Source organism: Camelus ferus, chromosome 24 (genome assembly GCF_009834535.1).
Source record: "Camelus ferus isolate YT-003-E chromosome 24, BCGSAC_Cfer_1.0, whole genome shotgun sequence".
In the NCBI taxonomy this organism is placed as follows: domain Eukaryota; kingdom Metazoa; phylum Chordata; class Mammalia; order Artiodactyla; family Camelidae; genus Camelus; species Camelus ferus.
This window is the reverse complement of record NC_045719.1, coordinates 22,415,111-22,425,395: the sequence shown is the minus strand read 5'-3', so window position 1 is coordinate 22,425,395 and position 10,285 is coordinate 22,415,111. Positions and strand designations below refer to the sequence as shown.

The 10,285-nt window shown below is 36.0% G+C and overlaps 1 non-coding gene across 1 annotated transcript; it reads right to left on the bottom strand.

Annotated features, from left to right (window-relative positions):
• Nucleotides 1-8,032: 8,032 nt before the first annotated feature.
• LOC116659687 lies at nt 8,033-8,139 on the bottom strand. Its single transcript, XR_004315056.1, has one exon. It is a non-coding gene; the product is annotated as a U6 spliceosomal RNA (small nuclear RNA).
• Nucleotides 8,140-10,285: the final 2,146 nt, after the last annotated feature.

Genomic DNA, 10,285 nt, shown 5'->3' with positions numbered 1-10,285 from the left:
AAACCCATTGGTCAGTTTTTTAAATGATGGGATAGTTCTTGATAAATGTCCCAGAGCGCACATTGCATTCAGAGAATTCTTTAACCCTCAGTAATTGGAGGATGTGAAGAAGTCTACCTGAAGAATTCTTATTCCTGCCTGGGTCAGTATACTCCCACCTATTTAAAAGATGCCCACCAGAACTGGTGCCGTTCATGGACAATTTCAAACCAGCTTTATACCTGGAAATCTGGGATGTGAAGAAGTTGTCTTGTTATCTCCTGACAATGACAATAATTTCATCTGAGTGTATACTAGAAAGTTCAAAGTTTATGTCAACCATCACCTTCTCCACTGGTTATTAAAGATTTTCTGTTGTGTCAATTATAAACTTTGTGACCTTAGTTTTGTCTAGGATTCCCAGATTCAGCATATAAAGTTGTAGGGCACCCAAAATTTGAATTTCAGATAAGTGTGCAATATTTGAAACATATTTAAACTAAAATGTGTTGCTTATCTGACATTCAAATTCAGCTGGATATATCACACTTGTATTTTATCTGGAAATACTTATTCAATCACTTCCCAGGACTAAATTTTATTTCCTTCATCTCTAAAATGTTGCCTCTTATGAGCTGCTAAAAATTTTAAATATGCAAATGACTTAGGAAGTAGTTTGCAAACTACAAAGGTTTAGTCACACGTTATTTATTATCATTATTATTTCTCCCATCCAATTCTACAACTCTTATTTCCATGGAGCTTTTGTTTAATCTACTTCCAAACTGATTATTTAAATACTTTGATACTAATGATACATTATTTTCCCAAAGGGTCAAAGTTATGGTCAACGTTTTTTTAAGCAAGCATTTATCTGTGTTTTGGTGTCTATGGTAACAACAGCAATTTCCTCTTAGTTTCTCCTAGATTTGATGGATTACCTGCATCTGTTGTACAAACAATCATGGTGAACCAGTAGGAAAAATATGGTTCCAACTTGACTTTACTGAGTGAAATATGCTAAGCATATGGCGAGGTGGCAAGAACCTGGTCCCAGGGTGGGAATTTTGAAAGTCAAGGGAGCCTACATTTGTACACGGCCCAGTTGGAACTCTGGAGTCTTCATTAGCAGGATAATCTCAGGGAAAAGTGCCAAGATAGCTGGGTTCTTTCCCACCCATACTGAAGATGACAGCACTTGGGAAGTTTTAAATGCTAGGAACCAGCGAAAAACATGTCTTTATTAAGACTTCTTTTCAATATATCTTCAAATAAGAGTTTAACTTTTGGAAGGATAGAAAGGAAAGAAGTAATAGAAAAAATAATTTTAAAAGAAGGAAACTGTGGTGGACACTAACCATCTTCATTAGGTGCTTAGAATAATATAATTCAAATAACTGCAGCGAGTTAATCTTCAAGTCCAGTCCTCAGTCCTGACGTGGGTCTGTGGGACCTCTGTCACCTTGACCAGCACAGGAGTGGCGGGAGGGGTGAGAGGGATGTTCCGTCATGGGGGCGGGCGTCAGCTGCATCTCTGACACTTAGGTCGTGTGATTTTCAGTGTCCTCATGATGGTGTTTACCTCTCAGAATTATGGTGTGAATTGAATGACTTTATGTAACATAATAAAATAAAACAAATAACTCAGTGGTGGGCACACAGTGAGAGCTCAACAAATGAGACTTTGTGCCTGTCTTTTCCACTCTTCTGCCCAGAGAGATTCTATCTTGTGATGGAACCAGACTTGACAGTTTCAGGAACATAGAGCTGCCCCCTCAGAACCCCCAGCAAATTTAGGGATTAGGATATGTTTATAGATTAGGTAGAATTTAGGATTATTTTTAATGATACCTGACTTAATCCAAAAAAAACCTGTGGTGCATCCTGTCCTTCTCACCTCAGTGTTCCCAAGTGAGCTGCACGCATCAGTAGGAGGGTCACTTTATTTTACTCAGAGACCCATAAGAATTAACGTGGAAGTCCCTGGGCTGGACCAGAGCCTACAACCTGGGATTTCCTCCCTCTGAGGGAAAATCCAGATCTGTATTGGTAAAGTACTCCATCTTTAGGAAGGTGTATGTTAATAGAAAGAAAGAAGAAAAAGACAGACAGAGAGACACAGAGGGAGGGAAGGAGGGAAAGAAAGAAAAAGAAAAAGAAAAAGAAAGAAAGAAAGAATGAGCAAACAAAAGAAGAAAGGAAAGAAAGGAAAGAAAGAAAGAAAGAAAGAAAGAAGAAAGAAAGAAAGAAAAAGAAAGAAAGAAAGAAAGGAGAGAAGGAAAGAAGAGAAGGAAGGAAAGAAAGAAAGAAGGAAGGAAGAAGAGAAGGAAGGAAGGAAGGAAAGAAGGAAGAGAAAGAAGGAAGGAAAGAAGGAAGAGAAAGAGAGAAAAAAGAAAGAAAATTAATCAAGCCTATATGGTAAACTTCCTCAGCCAATCAAATAGAAAGAGAAGTAGGAGCAATCTATTAGCAGGCATATTCATCAAAGTTCAGAACCAGTAAGACATGCATATTAAAGGGGGAGGTGACAAAATTACTAAGTGAAATTTACAAGGAAAGACAATCAAGTCAAATAAGGAGAATGCTCCTTACCTCGGCATTGCAGTCGAGTATGAAAATCTCTAAATAATTTTATAACAAATGTATTCTAAACAAATAATGTATATGTATTTTATGGGGTGGAGCGTTAATATTTAATATTAAACTTACTCTTGTCAAAAGCCGGCAAAAAAGAACTAGGTTGCTGGTTCTGGAAACATGCTAAGATGCAACAATGTAATAAATTTTTGCAAGTTGTATTTTTATAAGTTAGCTCTAAACGACATTGCTGAATATTTTCTGATAAATTGCACAGGAAATTGGCATCCTTTAAACCATCTGAGGAGCCGGATAGTAATAGAATATATTAAAATGAAGCATGGCTGCAATTTATGTAAGCATCAAAGATTCAGGATTAATTTGTTTTAAATGAGAAAAGCTTATGAAATCAACTAACTTTTTTCTAAGAAAAAGAGAATATGTCTATTCTTGTAGAACGAACATCTCTCTTTGTTTGTGGAGGTTGCCATTTGGGGGAGATAAAAGCCACAAAAGGAATTGACAACCTGTAATGTGTCTAAAGAAGGGGAAACTGTATTTGCATAGAAATTGTTAAAAGTGAACAATGGTTCACTCTTTGGTATGTTTCGTCAATAGATGATTCAGAAAGCCTGGAATATGCAGGGCCCTTGTGTGTGAGATAAAATCTCAACCCTCAGAGCAACTGTTCTCAGCTTCACGTTGTAGAAATATTCTACAAGACAATGTCATCTTTTTTTTCAACTCATCTAATCAAAATGTTTGTTCTGCTGTTATCTTCATTATCTATCTGATAATGAAGAATTTAATGAGTGCTTCATGGAAAAGGGGGTGGGAAGCTAAAGTGTTTCAAACTAACTCTATGGAAGATATTTTCTTCTTTGAAATAATTTTAGTAATAGTGGGCACGAAGAAAGCTATAAGAGTCTAAATCTAAAACCCAAATGTAGTTGAAAAAAATCCAGCATGGATTATATTTAGTTTTTGCTCAAGAGTAATATCCATTCTTTTCCTTTTGCCACCAGCACTATGGGTAGCCACATTATAGATTCTCCTAATCATATTATCACTATAACAGAGATAAAGATCTTTTAACTTTTTGATTTGTTAGTAATTTCTCATTATATTCCACTGTAATCAGAAAGTATTGTTCGCAGTGTTTCTGCTTTATAAGACATCCTGATGTTTTCCTTGTGAATGAGTACACGAAAAACTTTGTAGTTATTCCATCAGCACTGGGAAGGAAATGTTTCCTGTTCCCAGGATCTAAAATTCGGGACATGGTGATAGGAGCTATTTTATTGATTATGTTAGGTTTTCTGGCTCCTTAATCAATTTGGGTTTGTCCACATGATCTGTCTTGGTCTGAGATTGCTGTCTTCAAGTCTCCTATTATTTTTTTTTAACATTTTTTATTGATTTATAATCATTTTACAATGTTGTGTCAAATTCCAGTGTTCAGCACAATTTTTCAGTCGTTCATGGACATATACACACTCATTGTCACATTTTTTTCTCTCTGAGCTATCATAACATTTTGTGTATATTTCCCTGTGCTATACAGTGTAATCTTGTTTATCTATTCTACAATTTTGAAATCTCCTATTATTACGGCGTTTCTATATACGTTCTACAGTTTTTGCTTCATGAAGGTGGTTGCTACTATTTTATTCATACATATTCATAAATTCCATAGAGTCATTTTGAATTATTCCATTTAGCATCAAAAAGCACCTCTCATAAATTTTATTCCTTTTTGAATTGAATGCTGCTTTATCAGATATCCAGTGCATGTCCCTCCATTCTTAGTGTTTCTGTGAGCCTGGTACACATTTGTCTGTTTTATCTGTTTATTTGCTTTGCTGAATCACTTTGCTTTAATCACATCCCTTGCATGCAGCATATGGCTGGATATTATTTCCTAAGCCAAGGTAAAAATCGTGTTCTTTTAACAAATCAAGTTCATTCGTATTTATCGATATGACTGACCTGTCTCAATTCTGTTGGTTTCAGTTGTGTCAGAATACTTTCATAATTACGTTTATTAGATGATTCTTTCTATGGTTACTTCTTTACAAAATGTGCAGTATTTGCTCTTTAATTAAAAGTAACAATTAGGAAGGATCGTATTTTTATTCTAATGGTTATCTTTGAATTTATATCATTTATAACGCCCTTGATCCTATGTTCTCTTATTTGACATTTTACTCTTCGGTTGATTAATTTCCAAGGGTATATTTTAAATCCTATCGACTACACAACAGACAACGAGTTTATTCCATTTCCTATTTCCTCTCTTCTCTCCTATTTAGTTGTTTTATTTATGTTTTGTCATAAAATACAACATCTGTGCACCCATGCCTTTGTTTCTGTCTTAACTCTACATTTGTATGCGTTCAGCCCCTTATCAGCACTTTGCTGAGGTTTTCTCATTTCTCTGTTGATTGAAGGCAATCTCGCAAATTCCTCATGAAGGGCTCATGGGTAGAGAACATTTTATATTCTATATGTTTAAAACTGTTTTTTAAGACTTGATGATCAATAAACACATTAGCTGGCAATAAAAATCTGTATTCATACCTTCATTCATTGTGATTTATTTTCCTAAAACTATTCCATCGTCGCCTTTTTGTGTGTGTTGTTTTTAAAAAGTCTAATGCTCTGGGAAATTATTTGATCTTTTGCCTGGAGGCCTTGATAGGTCTTTGGGTGTTTTTTTTTTTTTTTAATCTTTTCATTTTTTGAAGCTAATAATTTTACTAGGGTGTACCTCGGAAATGATAATTCTGAGTTAGTTTTCTTAGACTTTTTAATATGTAGATTTATATATTCTTTTATTTCTGGAAAGCTTTGCTCAGTTATATTTTTAAATATTAATTATGCTCTATTGCTTAGTTTTCTTTTTCAGGGACTCTGATTATACCTATATTTTTCCAGTTTTATCTGCCTTCCATTTTCCCTACTTCTTCATCTTTGGCTTTTTTTTTTTTTTTTAACTTCTTTTCTTATCTCATTTTCATTTTATTAGTTATTTTTCTGCCTTTCTTCCAGAGTCCAGTTGAGAAATACTTTTGTATTTTCTTCTATTTTGTTCCTGAGTACAATCAACCCTTTTTATTGCTTCCTGACTTTTGTTTGTTTCTGGTCCATTTCTATTCTGATTCAGAGGGATAATCCAGTCTGCCATCTAGTCTTACAATTTTATTTTACTTTATTTTTCTACAGGCAAAAATCATTTTTCCAGTCGAAATATGCTAAATCATATCTTCTGTCATTCGATGGCAATTTTGACTAGATTTATTCAGTTTCTTCTGCTCATTCTGCAGATCCGGAGTGGTTTACAAGATTAATGTTTATAATAGCTTATTTTTCTGTCAGTGCTTCAAAGTATAGATTTTTTAATGAATTTTTTTTCTCTCTGTGTGTGGTATGGTTGAGGAAAGAACTGGTATTTTTCTTTTTTGCTTTTTCTCTTTTCACCTAAACACCAAATTTCCTTCTCCCCCATTTTTGTCCTTTTTTTTTTTTTTTTCCCTGCAGAAGTTGTGCAGGGCTGTCATTTCAAATAGTACATACTTGTAAATTCCTTCTCTACCATTCATGCTCTGATCTACCAAGGCACACATGGTTAGGATTTTCTGACTTAGAATGGCTATAATTTTTCTAGCAGTGTTTTTGGCTCAATTTTAGTCTTGTCACCACCTCCCTTCTTCTTTCTTCCCTGCACTTTTTCTTAGACTGCTTTTGCGTGTCCTCAGACTTGTGACATAACAGGAACAAAAGAAATCATTTTGTGATTTTTTTTCTTATTTTTTGTTATTTCTGTTTTGGCTACAGTTACATTTAAATGAAGCGATACTCTATCTTTAAGTACATTGAGTGTGTCATTCATGTGTAGTTTTGATTGTCTTTCTGGTTTTTCCCTGTTATTCTATGAAACAGTGAGGGGCATAGACTTAAGCACCACTGGTTCTGTTAGAGCAGGGAAGGTAGGTAGTTGTGAGCAGAGAAAGGGGGACATGGACAAATGGCAGAAAACCATACATCTTGTAACAACAGGGGTCTTCAGACAGGCCAAGAAAAACAGGATCCTCTAGACTAATAAAAAATCATACCTCTGGGTTGACAAGTGTCCTGGAGGCAGGTAGGCATGTGGGACAGGACAGGAATCGTCACCATCTGAATGTAACCTTTCGATCATTGTGACCTCTGTCCAAATGTAAACTTTTGCTTATGATACCCTGATCCGAATGCAACCTTCTGTTCATTATGACCTCATCCAACTTCCTGATCAAGACTAAATAAGGATGAAAAATCCCTCCTCCCCACCCGGGAAAGTGGAACTGGGATGAAGATCAGGAAAGATGACCCCAAACCCCTCCCCACCAATGAATATTCTGCCCGTTCATCTTTACAATCATACAACGAGCTTGCCAAGGAAACTCGGGGCAGCTACCCACCTGGGTCTGTCCGCTCCTTCCTTGAGAATGTACTGTCTATCCCTTAATAAACCTTTGTTTTGCTTTCTTAACCTCCGCGTCTTGTCTCTGAATTCTTTTCTGTGACAAGACAAGAACCTCTCGACCCCAGCAGCTCTTCAGTGACCGTACCTGCTCCTCTCTTCCATAAGAAACCAGAGTTCAAACCCTCCCTACAGGGCATAGCTAGAAGGCATCACTCAAATGTTTCACCGTCTGTGGTTAACTCTATTCTTGGGTCTTTATGGGACACTTAGTGTAACAAGTGTTAAGGCAAATCCCCCTTGAACTCCTTTTTAGAAATTGCTTCACTTGCACAAAAATACTTACTCCCCAAAAGTGAGGAAACAGATTGCTGAGTCTTTAGGAAGCAGACTTCCTACATTCAATAGGCCCGAAGTCCCAACACGATAGCTGCAGGGTCATGATGTCCTAAATATCCTTCTTGTGAACAATAAGCACATTCAGCAACCAAGAATGTAGCTTCGCCATGGACTGTCAAACCTAGGAATGGTCTTCGAAATTATCTGGGATGATTAGAAATTAAAAACCTAAGTGAACAGTAGCATTTTTTAAATTGTCTCAGAAATTGACTGAGTCATAACCAGAAGCTGCGTCTCCTGATTCTCAGTCCAGTGCTGGTTTTGGGGTTTTTGTTGTTGTCATTTATTTTGGCTTTCTTTTTTTTTGGTATTCAATACATATTTATTTATTTTACACTTACAAAAGAATTGCCCACCCCCCACCTCATTTCCTCCAAAACAGTTTAGTTTTGCAATCGTTAAAATTTTAAAACCAAATGAAAATAAGTTAATTACAGTACAATTATTTTTCAGTGTAGCTGTCATAATTATTAGAGTTTAAAACTCCTACAAGTGACCAATGTCTAAGTAATTTATGAGGAAATTTTGAATACTGTTCAAAAGGAAAATTCCACATTATAAGCTAGCAAATTCTAGTACAAAAATAGTCCATGTGTTGGAATAGCCTTTCCTTTTTAAAATATGGAACACTCTACAAATTTTGTGTCACCCTTGCTCAAAGGTCATGATGATCTTCTCTGTATTGTTCCAATTTTTTTCCTGTGTGCTGCTCAAGCGAGCACCAGTTCTGTTTCTTATGCTTTAATGCCTGGTTTGTATGAGAAATTACTTCAACAGCATCAAGAACCACATAGTCATTAAGGGTTAAGTTTAGTTCTCTAGCCTGATCAGGAAAGTCAGATTCTATGTATTTTCCATACGTTACTTTACAGACCACCAGAGCTTCTGAATACCATTGAGAACATAGATAAAATATTTTGTGTGCCCTGAATTGGTATTAAACCAGTCAAAAGATAATGTTCATCCTTATATAAACCAGTAAATGTATAAATTCCAGCAAGTTTTATGAAACACTGAAAATGATTATCAACCTACACTTTCATCTTTATATACGGGTGGCCTCTGTGGACTCATGAATCAGGTGTTTTTAGATCCCTTTTAATATTTGTTTTTGTCTTTCTGATAGTATATATTGTCATCACGTTATGCAATAGGAGCCCAAGAACACCTGTCTCATTATAAATATACTAATTGACATTAAGGAATTTGGACTTTGATGTACTCATGAAGAATTATTCATCCATTATGCAAAAAGACAGAGTAAGCTTATATACATGAAGGTAAGGTAAAGATGGACTTTCCAACTGTCACGTGCTTGAGCCTGTTTTTATTATAGACTTCAGATCTATGATGAACTAAAGAGATTGGTTTTGCTGGCAACACATTTGTCACCACCATCACCTACGGACATTACATCCCTTGCTGCACACTGCTTTGTTTTGGAAGAAAAGGCAAGATCCTGTCTTTATAAACTGGTTTTCACATAAGTGACATTTTCTCATGTTGTCAGCATTCAATTTTCCACTGATGCACTTACGAGTTATCATGAACAGCTGAATGCAAATGCAACACTAACCTTGAAGGAAGCATGGCGTCACTCTTAAAGTGTTTGGTGCTGAGACGATGGCAAGTAATACACACTCACCACTGGTCCATTTGCACAGTAAAGTTTCTCACTGCACATTCACCAACAACTTTTGACCTCTGGACCCAAAGACCATCAATTACCCATCTTACAGAGGTGGAGTATAGTAAACCAGCAGCATCATTTGGCTGTCACCCAGTTAACATCCTGTCATAGGCTGAAAAGCAATTTGTCCAATATTTCAACCGCCAGGGAGAATTTTTTATTAGCTTTTGGATGGGTTTGCCTTTCAATTGGATCATTTGAATAGCTTCTGTGGAAAGAGAGATGCTGCCTTCAGATAATGATTTTGCATTTCATCTCATCATTAATGCTTTGGACCTCACGGGAAGTCACTGTGCCTTTTATGAAGGTCGAAGCATTTTATAACCTTAATAAAGACTCATAGCCTCGGGAACGGCATGTGTGGGCAAGTGAGGGAGATTGACTGAATAAAAATATAACTAAATTGCTACTTTAGATTCCCTAGTTGGAGAATTTCAAATGCAAACCAACAGTTAAAGAGTGCACTGGCATCCCAAACTTCAGTGCTATTCCAAAATACATACAGAAAGTGGTATTATTCAAAGAAAAATGAGATAAATCATCTTTTTCTCCATCCTGAAAAAGCATTTTTTCCCCCTGTAGTTTTACATTTAATTGCTAAATATTTTATATGGGTGCTATACAGAGATAGATTAATATGCATCTTGAGAGATTTGAATTCAAAATAATTAATAGTCATGGTGGTTCTTAGTCATTATAAATGTATTCCTATATGGCATTTAGGTCACTATATTTTGAAGTGTGAAATGAATACAAGATGATATGCAAGAGTGATTTTGAAAACTGCATTATCGTCTACATTTCCCAAAGGATATACCACTCTGTACCAAATAATACTAGTAAATTATAGCTTTCAATACATACTTAAGGATACTCTCCAGAGGTACCATCCCAATTTATGAAAAAGTTCTTTTATGGTTTTCCTGGGCTTTTATTTTCTTCCCTCAGGTATAGTTTACTGGCCCTAATTATGTTCACAGGAACCAAGAAAGAAAACAGGAGTTGCTATGCCACACATAGTGAGAGAATAAAATCTCATCTTCCCTGACCTTCACAGAACCCTTTGGAGGAAGGCGTATGATTATAGACCGTGGATCAGAGAGGTTAAGCAATTTTGCAAGGTCATATTCCTGGTGAGTGTCGGGGCTCAGTTTGGCTGATTCATCCTGTCTTTCAAG